Below are 13,757 nucleotides of genomic sequence, written 5' to 3' on the forward strand. Positions count from 1 at the left end.
TGCCGCATATAAAACAGAATTGATAACAAATGTTGATTTTCATTTGGTACGCATTGATATGGACCAGTCGCCAATAGTATATCGTTTCGTTGCGATAATCTGAGAAGGACCCGCTGTTTGGCAGTTATACGTTCAAAACTTCAAAACAAATCTTTTATTAACTAAATTTAGATTTTAACTAAAATCTTTGTTTGTATAGTAAAAACTGTACTCAACGCTAAAATTGGTATGCTGTCTCCAATAACCATTAATCATTAATCATATTTGAGAGACCGGAGACAACGCTCAATACGCGCCAAAGAGGGATTTGCATACACATGCGCTTGCGTAAAATGCGCACCGACGCCGATTGTACCGTGCGCATCCAATCACCTGCAAAACAACGCTGAGAAGCGTCGTCGCTATCCAAGAAAGCGAGCTAGAATCTCATCAGGTAAGTGGAAATACTGCTATATATAGCCAAGTTCAGTCAAACCTAAACATGTTCTGTCGAGAAGTTATTGAATGAAACGGACGGAAGCTATTTCCCAGAGTTTCCTTGGTTAAACTGAACTTTCGATCTAGCTAATGGTGAAGAACTGAGTAGAAGTTGAACAGTTGCAGCCGCTGTTGCTAAAATGTAAATCTTATTTATAGGTTTTTCTTTGTAATTCTCTCTCTAAAGAGAGAGAGAGAGAGAGAGAGAGAGAGAGAGAGAGAGAGAGAGAGAGAGAGAAGGAACACAATAACACAATTTTAGTGTTTCCTATAATTTTTAATTCGAAGTCAGTGTATTGTTAAATGCGAGTGATGCGATTCAGCTTTTCCATTTGCCTTTAAGACGATGGTGATTATTAATATGACGGATCTTAATTTCATTTAGAAATAAGAGGACTGCTGAGTTATCAGCTTTTAATATGAAAGTGCAAGAGGAGTCGGTAGTTAGGCTATATTTAAAGAATTGTTTTTAAAAATCTCCTTCAATGTGATGATTGTTATACTTATGTATGTTACTGTTAATATATACTGTTGGGCCGATGTGAAATGTCTTGGTGTAGGATATTTGTGTAATATTAGGTATAAGGCATTTGAATGAATGAATGAATGAATGCCTTTTATTGTCACTATACATATGTACAATGAAATTAAGAGCCACTCCTTTTTGTTCCGTGCAAACATGTACATTCAATAAACAAGAAGAATAAACAGATAATACACAGATAAATAAACAAGATATACAAGATATGCAAGATAGATATGCAAGATAGATATTGGGGTGATTTGTGTAATAACTGGTGTCATTTGTGTATGTTATATGTACACTAAAAAATGCTCTGTTATTTTTTCTACCCAAACGCTGGGTTGAGCCTTTTGGGTAATTTAATTGGGTTATTTTCTCAGTCTTGGGTAGTTTTGGGGTAGTTTGGGAAGTTAATAAAACATTTTCACTGACAGTTGACTCAGTGCACCCCTCCCACACCCCGACGCATCAGCCCTGCGCCTTGGGTCAAATCAACTCCACGGGGACTGTTTGAATTCGCCTCAGGTGGAGGTAGCGGTTTTCACACGGACAGACTGTTAGATTTGTTTTGGAGAAACACACTCAGAAAGGATCCTACACTATTTTTTGTGTTATTACTATTTTAACACTTGTTAAATTATCCAATAAATGTTTTTAAAAAAAAAGAAAGAAAGAAAAATCACAAGTTATCAAGACAACATGTGTTAAATTATTGTCCAATCACGTTGCGGACTGCGGTGCTGAAGTCATCATCCAAATTTTAACTTGCCTCAAGATGACTATTCGTTACTTTGACATTTTGATTGTGACCATGGAGTCCTGAGGCGAGGAAACCATATGAACACAGGTAAGTTAGCGTTCATCACTATTTAGCATTAATGCTGCTGAAAATACCTGGCCGAGTTTGTGATATTTAGGCAGGGAGCTCTCGAAAATGTATTCATTGGAAAACAATAACTCAGCAAGTGATAATTAATTTGCCTATCGTGATGGCTTCAACAGTGAACATCATGTACTGCTTCCTCTGTGTTGGCATTACACTACTAGTGTCATGTGTTTATGTTGGGTGTGAAATATGGATTAAGGATATTCTATGATTCTCCGGGTCTGCATCTTATCTGAGGCTCCGCGTTAGGGTTAGCTAGCTGGATGCTGTGACCAAAGGGATAAGTGGTGCTAACATAGACTACGTTTACATAGACAGTAATAATCTAATTATTGACCTTATTCTGAATAAGACAATATTGTGATTAAGGTGTTTATATGAGTTGCTTTTAGAACACTCCTTTCATGTTCCTGTTTTACATGTTATAGATCATAGATCGATTAACGGCACACGTCATTACGTCCCCACGCCACACTGTCCAACGCTCCCTCCAGAATTTCACGTATCAACACTGAGTTCATCTTTGCTATGGTACCATATACAGTTTTGGGTGTTTTTATTTTTCATTTTATGAAAGCTTCAAGTGCAGTTAATTATTTGTCATTCTGTACATGCAGATAGACGTCTGCTTGAAGCCATGGGATGCGTCCGAAACCGCATATTTACCTACTATATATTAGCCAATATACATGTATTTCGCCTACTATATATGTGTATTTCGCCTACTACCTACTATATAGTAGGTAAGTACGCTGTTTCGGATGCAGCTGTGCTCTCTTCTTTGCTGTCAAACGGTTGAGCAAACGTACTGACTGAGCCTCACTTGAGTTGATAACATTACATTAGCATACAGCACGCGGTAATGTTGGATATTCCCAGTCCCTTTTTGAGAGTTAACGATAATCTAGCATTACAGCTATACACCATGATGTAGAGTTGGGGTGTTCGATCCCAGACACAGACTTGAGTCCGGACTTCAGTCCAATTATGAATGAACTTGGACTTGTCACGCACTCGGGTAAATTTGACTCAAACTTGACATGAACTAGGACATTTTGTACTCTGAAATTTGCATACAGTTACAGTTGCATACAGTTGCATCATGTGTAACATGAAAAGAAAGATAAAAAAAATTAATTACAACATAAAATTAAGACAACAAATTAATTAATGTCTCCCTGCCTGACCAGGGGGCTTTCTGTGCGCACACACTTGAAACGCGTGCACAGAAAGCCTCCTCATTGTGCGAGTACTGAATTAAGTTCTCTTTAGCGTCTTATTACACTTGGACGGTCAAATACACACATATCATGTCAAAATGCAGGTACCGAGTATTCATGCAAACACAGTTATGTCTTAAATGAATGTAAACAGTTGAGAAAGAAATCAGATATGTGTAAATATACTGGATCTGTACATTAACCTGCTGCTGTCGGTGTCATTAATGTTAATCATTCAACAAAAGACAGCGAAAATTACTCACTCACTCATTTGACTGAATAACTTCAGTAAATGTAATAAGAATCAATGTCATACAGTGAAGTCTATTTTATTTTACATTGAATTGCTTTATTCAATTTCCGTAGTATTGTCACGTCGCAAGACGTAAGGGAGTTGAGTACGGAAGCAGGTGCAGGAAAAGACGTATTTATTAAAGGAGACAAAGGCAGACAAATCCAAATCGTAATCCAAAAACATAGTCAAGACAGGCAGAGGGTTGGGCGATTGGCAAACAGGAATAAACGGGGCAAAGCAGGAATCAGAATCGCGGTCACAGAAAACAGGGTCAAAACACAAAATAAGAAACATAAACTTGTACTATGAACTAGGAGCGGAAAAACCAGCGTGGACTAAATGGACTAATCTAAAGTTTAATTTAACTAAACTTATCAAGGAACATAACATAGACAACGTATCTAACTATACTAACTATATCTACTATAATACTTCGCGAGGTGTAATGGGAAGCAAGCGGTATATATCCCGAATATAATCAGCACTAAGCGCTGGCAGCTGAAAACAATAAAGCCACATCCCCGAACCACAACCAATGACAGAACAGGGAGGAGACAGAACAGAAACAAAACAAATGCACGTGTCCACAGTAAACAATGTCACAGTTGTCAACATCCGAAGAGCATGCGCTCGCTGAGCACTCGTGCACATAGCTCGTGCATGCGCACGCCCTCTCATCTCTCCGAGCGCGCTGCCAGAAGGGGAGATCCTGACAAGTATTTCTTACTTGAATACTACTGATAGACCTACCTGAGAAAACATTTCGTTGTTGTGAAATAAGATTGTAGTTACATCACCCACCCCTAAACATTTGGTGATTCCAGTTTTGAATTTCACGTAAAATGTGAAATGTACTTTAGTAAATATCATTAAACCTGCCGATAGGGATTTTTTTTTTTCATTTTAAGAATTAAAATGAAGAAAGTTACAAGAACAGAGCTGTGTTCAGAAATGAGTTTGTTGTCATTCATAGACAGATTAAACGCAGTAATAAAGCATGAAGCTTGTTGTATTGACATTCTGCTAAATGTAACTCTACTCTGTACTCTCTCTCTCAGCCTATATAACTATGGGGGAGAGGCATCAAATAATTGAAATGTCAACTTGAAATGGAGGACACAATATAGTGTCAATAACAAAACAGGTTAATTTGTATTTTCATACACTTGCAATATAATAAAAATTCTGCATATACCTCTATATCCCTTTTTTTCTTTGAAAACATTTTTGTTAGGAAACTAGTTGAGGTGCTGATGACAGGAAATAAAAATATTACATGGCAATGGCAAGATGTAATAATGGTATTTTTTGTTACATTTATATTGCCATTGGTTTGTGAAGGTTAAAATATTATTTTAACAACTCAGTGTTGAGTTTACAATTGCAATTTCAATTTTATTTTCAATTTAATTACTTTCTGGGCTTGCCCGGACTTGACTTGGACTCAACCATTGAGGACTTGGACTCGATTGGTTAAGGACTTGGTCTCGACTCGACAAAGGTGGATTTGGACCCAACACTACCATGATCTAATACAGAGATTGGGTTAATGTTAACTACATTTAGCAAGTGTTTTGGACAAGGCAAGCTGTAGTAACTAACATTAGGAGGACGGGTTAGGGCCACATTTCTTCATGTATTCGGTGAATGGTAATGCTGGTTAACTGGTGCAGACAGTCAGTGGCTAACGGAACTTAGCTAGTTCAGTAATGTCGAGGCCAAAAGTTCTTCACAAGGTTAACATGACAAAAAGAGAGGTTGGGGGTTACAGTAGGATGTAATGCTTTCCACTATCTCTACAATGTTGCATGACTTAATTAGGCTGTGCAAAAAAAAAATTAGCGGTGAGGTGCTAAAGGCAGGAAAATAGTCAATATTCACAAGTTAGCTAGATTTTCCTGGTGAACTGTGCAATAACCGTCCAGTTTACATGACACTAAATGCACTGCTTTGGCTTTGGCTTACTTGTTTGTAATACTCAGTAGTTCATGAGTTGGTTACTCAGTTTTTTGGATGTTTAAAATGTCTTCTTTGTTGAAAATCTGATGTTTTCGTCTTAAATATATCACTTATTTGAGTAATTCACTTCAAAGTCTATAAAAGTCTATATATAACCACCACTTTAGCAGCTCTAGCAATACATTTCTGAATACCTTCTTGTGTATAAATAAAGGAGACATATTGTTGACATATTTTGTTTATAATGTGGTATTTTTGACATTTTCAAAGGGTAAAAATAACCCTGAAAATATTAACCCATTGATGAAATAAAATTAACCCAGCATTTTTGTTAAAATGAAGCTATACTTTCGGTTGAACAACAACCCATTTGCTGGGTTAAAATTAACAACCCAACTTGATGGGTTAGTTTAGCCCAAAATGTGTTCTGTGCATGTCAATTGTAGTTTGAATGTATATATGTATTGTAACATAAAGCCCAAGACAAATTTCTCATAAGGGAGACAATAAAGGCTAATCTAAAAAAAAAATTAAGGTTTTTTCACCTTTAATGTGGTATAGCAACAAACAAAATTCAAGTGAAGATTTTTTTTTTTTTTTTTTACAATAAAACTTACAATAACCACACTGAAAAAAATAACTTGTAAGATATACTTGATAAAATCCTCATAAGTGGAGGTTGAGCTCCAGGTGGCATTTTTAGGTTAGGATTAGACCAGTCGTTCCCAAACCCCCAGGGGTACGCGAGGTGACGTAGGGGGTACGGGAGCAAAATGCTGACATTTCCTGTTCATTTAATTCCGCCTCTCATGGTCAAAAAATAAACTTGTGCCCCCTCTAATGTACAAACAGCGAAATTGCAATGTTATAAAGGTCAAATACATGACAACCAATCAAATTATCTTATCTTTCGCGGTCAAAACTGCATCCACTCAGTCATGCGTCAGTGCGCATCTTACCATAGGTCATTTATCGCCAGCACACAGCTATGTGATGAAGCAAAGTAATAGCTTGTAACATTAAACTGGAGAAGTGACTACAAAGAACTCTGTCTGCAACCACAGCAAACACCTCTACTTCCACAGTCCTCTGACAACAGTAGCCCAGGTCCCTCTAACTGTGTCTGTAGCAAACGTAATTGTAACCACTGCTACTAGCCCAGTTCACGCTGATACAGACAGCGATGTATCCGAAGTCGAAACTCCACCTCTTCTTCACCAGCAATTTGCAGAAAAACTATAAAAGAGGCGCAAATATGATGAGAAATATATTTCTTTGGGCTTTACATATGCTGGCAGTGAAGAAAATCCCCAGCCACAGTGTGTTATATGTGCAAAAGTACTCTCTCATAACTGCATGAAACCAGCATTTTTGCACAGACATTTACAAACAAAGCATGCTACTTTGAAACATAAACCTCGAGAGTTTTTTTTTTTTAAAGACATTTAAAGACAACTCAATGCGTGGTAAAATGCGCGCAAGCAGTCGCGCCCTGTGTGTCTTGGGTCCACTGCAGCATCCACAGAGAGGTGCTGGCCAGATGCCTGACCATCTGAAGAAAGTTTTGGACAATGCTGTAAGAATTGTTAGCTTTCTTAAAGCAAGACCCTTGAATTCTCATTTGTTTTCTTCATTGTGTAATGAAATGGGCAATGACCACATCACGCTGTTACTCCATACTGACGTGCGATGGTTGTCCATGGGAAAAGTACTAACACAACTATTTGAATTGAGGGACAAACTTTATGTTTTGTTTATGGACCATCCTTTTGAATTGTGCCACCCCTTGCATGATGAAGAGTGGCTCACAATACTGGCCTATCTGGCCGATGTTTTTACCCATCTGAATGAACTGAACCTCGGATTACGAGTAATTTCCACAATCATATTCAATGTGCAGGACAAAACTGAGGCCATGATTAAGAAGCTGACTCTCTGGTCTAACTGCATTAACGAGAAAAACACAGGCCTTTTTGCCATTATATGAATTTTTATTAGCAAATGAGCTCACCCTTACTGATAGAGTCAAGTGTGACATAATAAAACCCCTTTCTGAGCTGGCCGCACAATTGCACAGATACTTCCCTGAGAGAGACAATTCAAACAGCTGGAAATCTCTACAAGTGGCTCTTTGAAAATTGATTTTGCACAAAAGTCATTGCCAGATTTCTGGATATCCTTGCATGCAGAGTATCCTGCCTTCGCAGATCGCGTTGTAAAGACATTAATGCTGTTCACAACGATGTACCTTTGTGAAAGTGGGTTCTCAGCACTTAACAACACTAAGAACAAATATAGACACAGATTGTGCATAGAGAATGATTTAAGACTCAAACTCTCTCCGATACAACCAAACATTGCAGAGTTATGCAAGTCATATGAAGCACACCCATCTCATTAATTGGTGTCATTGTATTCAAAAGATATGATTGGTTGTATGAATATAAATTACATGTTTGATGGGAGTTATTTTACAAAGTTAAATGTGTTAAATGTGCATTAAAAAAAAAAATACATTGTGTGATTGTAGTGTATGTGTGAGAAAGGGGGTATACAAAAGGATGTTAAATGCCTGGGGGGGTACACCACTGCAAAAAGTTTGGAAACCACTGCATTAAACACTTGTCAACCTTAAAGGGGGCCTATTATGCAAAATTCACTTTTACATGGTGTTTGAACATAAATGTGTGTCGGCAGTCTGTGTACACAACCATCCTGTAATGGTAAAAATCCAAACACCCCTTTTTTTATATTCCCCATAAATCATAAACAGTGTCTCAAAATGAGTCATTCCAGTTCTCTACCCTTTGTAGAAGGACTCTGCCCTGTTAGCATAGATCCTCCCCTGAGTGAGCTGCACACAGAACTCCATGTTTTCCACGCTGGAGCAGCTATAGTGATAAGAAGAATGTCTCAGTTTCGTAGGCTTTGTAAGTGTTCTGTTGTTGGCTATAAGAATGAACATAAGAGTCTTCATCTACTGCCAGCATCAGAGCCACTGAAGACACAGTAGAGTAGTTTTATTTTTGAAGGAAATGTGCCCCAAAAACAGCTAAATTCGTATATATGTTTGTTCAAATAATTTTACACCAGACTGCTTTGTGAACGAGGGTCAATACAAAGCAGGATTTGCTAAAAAGTTGATTCTCAAGGATGGATCAACTGTTCGTGAAGACATCCATAAGATCCAGAAGACATAAGCACTTTATATTTTGTAAATGTTTGCAAATCGTCTTTCTGAATTTGCTTCTCCTGATTTGTTGTTGCAGTAGTATCCGAAACACAAGCTGTGAAGGCACAGCCCGCTTCTGGAACAGGGGTGGGGAGCAGCAGCTCATTTGCATTTAAAGAGACACACGAAAACAGCCTGTTTTTGCTTCCACCCAAAAAAGGGCATTTACAGCATGGTATAATAAATTATCTGTGTTTTGAGCTGAAACTTCACTGGCACATTCTGGGGCCAGCCGAGACTTGCCCAATATTACATTTTGTTAAAAGGGGCATATTATGGTCATTATTTTCTAGATATCTGCATAAATATGACCTAAACCATCATCACATTTTCATACTGAAATCCTAAAAGTAAAGAAAGAGAACCCAGTTAAACAAATGAGACAAAAACATTATACTTGGTCATTTATTTATTAAAGAAAATGATCCAATATTACTTATCTGTGAGTGGCAAAAGTTTGTGAACCTCTAGGATTACTAATTAATTTGAAGATGAATTTAGGGGTCAGGTGTTTTCAGACAGTGGGATGACAACCTGGTGTGAGTAAGCGCCCTGTTTTATTTAAAGAACAGGGATCTACTGTATCAAAGTCTGATCTTCACAACACATGTTTGTGGAAGTGTATCATGGCATGAACAAAGGAGATTTCTTAGTTGTTGATGCTCATCAGGCTGGAAAAGGTTACAAAACCATCTCTAAAAAGTTTGGACTCCACCAATCCACAGATTGTTTACAAATGGAGGAAATTCAAGGCCATTGTTATCTTCCCCAGAAGTATTGACCAACAAAGATCACTCAAAGAGCAAGATGTGTAATAGGTCACAAAGGAACCCTGGGTAACATCTAAGCAACAAAAGGCCATCAGGAGAACACCAACAGGAGAACACTGAACAACAACAGTGTACATGGCAGGATTGCAAGGAGAAAGTCACTGCTCTCCAAAAAGAACATTGGTGCCCTTTTCCAGTTTGCTAACAATCGTGGAAAAGCCAGAAGGCTGTTGTAAAAATATTTTGTGGACAGATGAGACCAAAATAAAATTTTTGGTTTAAATGAGAAGTGTTATGTTTGGAGAAAGGAAAACACTGCATTCCAGCATAAGAACCTTGTCTCATCTGTGAAACATGATGGTGGTAGTATCGTGGTTTGGGCCTATTTTGCTGCATCTGGGCCGGGACAGCTTTATCTCAAGATAAATTTATATAATTTGATTACAGTTACTGTTGTCAGACAATGGAACAAGTATGAAATAGTGACTGTAACGTGGCCCATTAAGGCTACATGTTAACCAGCAGTCAATTTCAAGCCATTTCCAAGCTGCTGCTCTGCACTGTTAACATCCTGATTTTATAACCGTGATGTCATCTGACAAAATCACCATATACATAAGTTAAAGACAATGGTTATGCTGTAATTTCAATTATATTTACATGAAAATGACCGGAGCTGTCTCTGTTAAAATGAGTGCATGAATAGCGGGAAGTGGGGGAGAGACTGTAGCAGGGAGTCATATTTTGAGTGAAAGGTTTGCATTTGTGTTTTATCAAAAATAAACACTTTAAAGTTATTCTGCGATTACGTATTTATTGACTTTTAATAATTCAAGCACTTTTTAAGCACCGCTAGATAAAAATGGCTGTTTTCCATTACATACATTTCAAAAAGCCAAATTCAAGTACTTCAAGCAATTCAAGAACCTTGTACCAAAACTGTTTCCTCAATAAGCAAATGACCAACTATAATATTTTTTGATGAATTTGTTTAATTGGGTTATCTTTGTCTAATGATAATTTAGGTCATATTTATGCAGAAATATAGAAAATTCTGTAAAACACAAACTTTCAAGCACCACTCTGCACTAATGTAAACAAGATAATGAATATTATATTCTGTTTCTGCCAATAGATCTCCCTCAATCCTACGCACTGGTCCTTTAAATAATGTAAATTGTTTCCATAATGCCATGACTGGACGGACATTCCTAGTGTAGCAACAAGATGGCTGACATTAGCAATGTTGTCTGGTACAACATGATTCCAAATGTTGCCTTTATATGCAGACTAGCTTCGATAAATTACTTGTTGCACAATATTCAATATATATAAGAATGGCCTGACCATTTATTCATAGTCAGGAGCGTACACGCTGGCCTAACCATGTTTTAACAGCTAACGTGGCTAACGTTAACTACATTTCCTCTCTTCTACTTTTGACTAAACTCCGTCTAAAGGCATAAAATTCAACTTTCATGCCTTTATTTTTATAAAAGTGAAATAAATAGCGGAGCTTTCCTGCATAGTTACATGTGGACATGATTGTTTTTTTTCTAATCTGGTAGCGTTAACTAGGTAGAAGTTATAGCATTAATGTTATGTGATAGAGAAATTATCCCAACGCAATGTTACTGAGGTTATGCGACTAAAAGTAATGCTAAGGTTATTATGAACAGTAACGTATATTGCGTCAAGCAAACAAGAATCAAACTGTCAAAATGGACACGGACTATATATATATATAATCACACAGTGACCTCCCCTAATATTGGTACCCTTGCTAAATATGAGCAAAGAAGGCTGTGTAAAACTGTCTCGATTAGCTATTATTTATCTATCTCCACTGGGGCATCTGCTGCGATTGCTCGGCCTCCATTATCATCCATTATGGTTACACATGGTTACTCTGGATGGTCTTTCTGTTTCATCATGTACAGCAGTTAAAGACCTTGGAGTGATTATTGACTCCAGCCTATCATTTGATGCTCATGTAGATAATATTACTAGGATAGCCTTCTTTCATCTCAGAAATATTTCTAAAATAAGAAACATATTGTCACTACATGATGCGGAAATACTAGTTCATGCACTCGTCACCTCTAGATTAGATTACTGTAATGCCATACTGTCTGGATGTTCCAGTAGGAATATAAATAAGCTCCAGTTAGTCCAGAATGCAGCTGCTAGAGTCCTAACTAGAACTAGGAGATACGACCATATCACACCGATATTATCAATACTGCATTGGCTCCCAGTAAAATCTCGCATTAATTATAAAATACTTTTATTAACCTATAAAGCACTAAATGGTCTCGCGCCACAATATCTAAGCGACCTTTTGGTTTTATATGATCCGCCACGCCTACTTAGATCAAAAGATGCAGGCTATCTGACGGTACCTCGAATAGTGAAGGCTACAGCAGAGGGAAGAGCTTTCACTTATAGAGCCCCACAGTTATGGAACAGTCTTCCTATTAGTGTTCGGGACTCAGACACAGTCTCAGTGTTTAAGTCTAAGCTTAAAACGTATTTGTTTACTCAAGCCTACCCTGACTAGATTCTGTTCTACTACTTCGCGGTCATAATTATCTTTTTTCTCCCTCTCTCCTTTCGCCGAGCCCCACACGAATTTATGGAGATACTAGAGATCCAGATCCTTTCTGCCTCTGGATGGAGCTCAAATCTTCTTTAATTCCAGACTGCTGGGACTACGGCTGCTCCTAACGCCATACAGACTTCATATAAATCCATAATGAACTTTTTCACACTAACTGTTGTTACCCAGATGAGGATGGGTTCCCTTCTGAGTCGGGTTCCTCTCAAGGTTTCTTCCTCTTAAAACATCTTAGGGAGTTTTTCCTTGCCACCGTCGCCACTCAGTGGCTTGCTCAGTTGGGATAAATTAGCACCTTTAATATCTGTATACCATGTTGATATTTCTGTAAAGCTGCTTTGAGACAATGTCTATTGTAAAAAGCGCTATACAAATAAAATTGAATTGAATTAAATTGAATTATCATTATCCTTTTATGCTGATGATACCCAAATCTACTTTCACTCGAAATCTGGTGAAAACCTTGATGTTTGTTTTCTTTCTGACTGTATTTCTGAGATAAAAACGTGGAAGAATAATATTTTTCTGTGCCTGAATAGCGGGAAAACCGAAACTATGCTTATAGGTTCCTGTCAGCAAATTCTCAAAGCAGGTCCACTGTCTGCATTTGTTGATGGCTCTGTTCTAGAGACGCAAAGTAAAATGAGGAACCTTGGAGTAATTTTTGATACCAGCCTTACTTTTGATTCTTTTGTTCAGAGCATTGTTAAAGCATCCTTTTTTCACCTCAGAAATATAGCAAGACTGCACCCTATGCTAAATTTCTCTGTAGCTGAAAAGCTGATTAAACATATTTGTTGTCACTCTGCTAGATTACTGTAATGCCGTTTTACCTAGAGTGTCTAAATCCACAATCAATAAACTGCAATACATACAAAACTCTGCTGCCAGGATCCTGACTGGGACCAGGAATTGCGATCATATTACTCCTGTTTTGGAGTCCTTGCACTGGCTCCCAGTCAGGTTCCGTGTCGATTTTAAGATTATGATGTTGATATACAAGGCATTACATGGTTTGGCTCCTCATTACTTACAGTATCTGCTTTATTAATTCCTTACACCCCAAATCGCAGACTGCGCTCCTTACAGTGTAATCTGTTAACTGCTCCACAAACCCACTTAAAATCTATGGGTGACAGGGCTTTTTCTGTCTATGCTCCTTCCCTTTGTAACTGTGTTCCTCCAAAACTTAGCAAGCGCAGACTTTTGACACTTTTTCAAACTTGTATTTGACTGTTGATGTCCATCCATCCATCCTCAACTGCTTACTCCTTCTTCAGGGTTACGGGGAAACCTGGAACCAATCCCAGGGAGCATCGGGCACAAGGCGGGGTACATCCTGGACAGGGTGCCAGTTCATCGCCAGGCACACTCACATACACACTCAGACACACACACGTTCATACACTACAGACACTTTAGACATGCCAATCAGCCTACCATGTATGTCTTTGGACTGGGGGAGGAAACCGGACTACCCGGAGGAAACCCCTGCAGCACGGGGAGAACATGCAAACTCCACACACACGTGGCCCTGGCGGGAACCAAACCCCAGACCCTGGAGGTGTGAGGCGAATATGCTAGCCACTAAGCCGCTGTGTGCCCCTGTTTTTATTTTATTTTTTCTGTGTACTGCTTATTTTGTGTATAGCTCTTTGAGAAGCTGCTTTTAGAGGTGCTTTATAAATTATTATTATTATTATTATTATTATTATTATTATTATTATATTGTTTAGCCTTTTGATATTTTGTTAAAAAAATCACAAAAATATTCTGCT

At 38.0% G+C, this 13,757-nt stretch overlaps 1 protein-coding gene across 1 annotated transcript in view; it reads left to right on the forward strand.

The window, feature by feature from the left end:
- Nucleotides 1–343: 343 nt before the first annotated feature.
- vwa5b2 (von Willebrand factor A domain containing 5B2) overlaps nucleotides 344–13,757 on the forward strand; it is a 149,928-nt gene continuing 136,514 nt past the window's right edge. The window contains exon 1 of the mRNA XM_017496114.3: nucleotides 344–433. The gene's annotated coding sequence lies outside the window, so the exon portion shown is untranslated. The remainder of the gene's footprint in view (nucleotides 434–13,757) is intronic.

The sequence above is a fragment of the Ictalurus punctatus genome, chromosome 20, assembly GCF_001660625.3.
Source record: "Ictalurus punctatus breed USDA103 chromosome 20, Coco_2.0, whole genome shotgun sequence".
NCBI lineage: Eukaryota > Metazoa > Chordata > Actinopteri > Siluriformes > Ictaluridae > Ictalurus > Ictalurus punctatus.